The sequence below is a fragment of the Macaca nemestrina genome, chromosome 6 (genome assembly GCF_043159975.1).
Source record: "Macaca nemestrina isolate mMacNem1 chromosome 6, mMacNem.hap1, whole genome shotgun sequence".
Lineage (NCBI taxonomy): Eukaryota > Metazoa > Chordata > Mammalia > Primates > Cercopithecidae > Macaca > Macaca nemestrina.
Genome location: NC_092130.1, coordinates 180,321,190 through 180,322,889, shown reverse-complemented (window position 1 = coordinate 180,322,889; position 1,700 = coordinate 180,321,190).

The following is a 1,700-nucleotide window of genomic DNA, read 5'->3' as shown; positions in this document are numbered from 1 at the left end:
ACGAAGGAACGAAGGAACGAAGGAACGAAGGAAGGAAGGAAGGAAGGAAGGAAGGAAGGAAGGAAGGAAGGAAGGAAGGAAGGAAAGAAGGAAGGAAGGAAGGAAGGGAAAAAAAAAAAAAAAAAAAAGGGACCCCAGATCGTGAGACCCGACTGAGCAGCCGTGAGCAGCTGGATGGGCACAGAGCCATCTCCTGGTCCTCGCCCAGGCTGTTCCCGAATAAACCATTTCCGGGGTGAGTGCAGAGAGGACAGCCCACCCTCTACTCCTAGAGAAACAGCAGGGAGGAGAAGGCTGGAGTTCAACCTCCACCCCCACTCCCTGAGTGTCAGCCAGGATGATGGAATCTGGTCATTTCCAGCAGAGCTTGTGCAAGCAGGAAGCAGCTGGATAGCAGCAGCGACCTCTTTAAACCCATTTCTTTAGACTTGGTTGATAGAGAGTACTGGAGTTGAGCTAGCCCCACCTCTCAACCCGTTGCTCTCGAGTTGCCCAATGTGGAAGAGACATGGGGTCTGGAGGAACGAGTGACACAGGTTCAGCAGGGCCAATGAGTCAGCGGTGGGACGGGAATGACAGCCAGGACCCAGCATAAACTGCCCCCTCACCGGGCTTGGTCCCAAAGGCTGAACTCTGCAAATTGCAGAGACCCTTACACAGCAAGAAAATTTTATAAATGGGAGGCACCTGCAGGCTCCAGGGGAGGAGGGAAGGGAGGAGAGGAAAGGAGAGAAGAGAGACAGGAGAGGAGGAGAGAGAGGAGAGAGAGACAAGGGGAAAGAGGAGGGAGGGGAAGGGAGAACGAAGGGGAGAGAGGAGGGGAGAGGAACAGGGAGCACCTGGCAGGGCTGATGCCCATTCTCATCCAGGAGCGAGAAAGGACCAGCTCCCAGGCTGGCCTTCTGTTAGGATAGATCCTGCTGCATAAGAGGCCATGGAAGCAGGACCTGACAAGAAACTTCCAGGACCCAGGGCAAGATGTCCATGTAGGGCCGGCCCCTTGTTCAAAAGTTAAGAATTTCAAGACAGCAACAGCAGAGCATTAAATCAAGCTCAGCTCAGGGTCCAGGAAGTGGGGCATGTTACATGCAGAGGGCAATGAAGCCCTTGAAAATGCAAAAGGCATCTACCCCTGTGCACAGGCTCTGTATGTGCTTGTGTGAACATGCATATGGGTACATGTGCCGTGTGCACGCGTGTGAACGCGTGTATGCATGTTTGGAGGGCAGATGTGTGTAGAAGTGTCATCAGGTACAACCCTCCTCTACCTCAGTGGACCCTGGGCTCACCCAGACCCTTGGAGAAACACGGTGAGGGCCCCTCACATAGGGCCCTTCAGGACCCAGCCACATCCCAGCCAGCCAGGAGCCCACAGTGTCCATGCCCAGGCCCCACGCAGTGTTCAGAGTCCATGCAGGGTGCTGCCCATTGGGTGGGCCTGAGGCTCCAGGAAACAGACATGACAGCCCATGGGCAGGTGGCCTTCTGGTCAACAGCCATGAGGAGGCCTCAAGAGAAAGCTGCCTGGCAACCCCTTTCATCTGGGACAACTGGTCTAGCCCAACTGACAAAGAGCCTGAACTTGAGGCTGCCTCCTGCCAGAGGCTCCCTGGGTACCAGAGGCCAAGGGGAGCTCCACCATCCCCTTTCCTGGGAGGGGCGAGTTGGGCCAGCCAGCCTCACTGTGGCCGCCTGGCAGG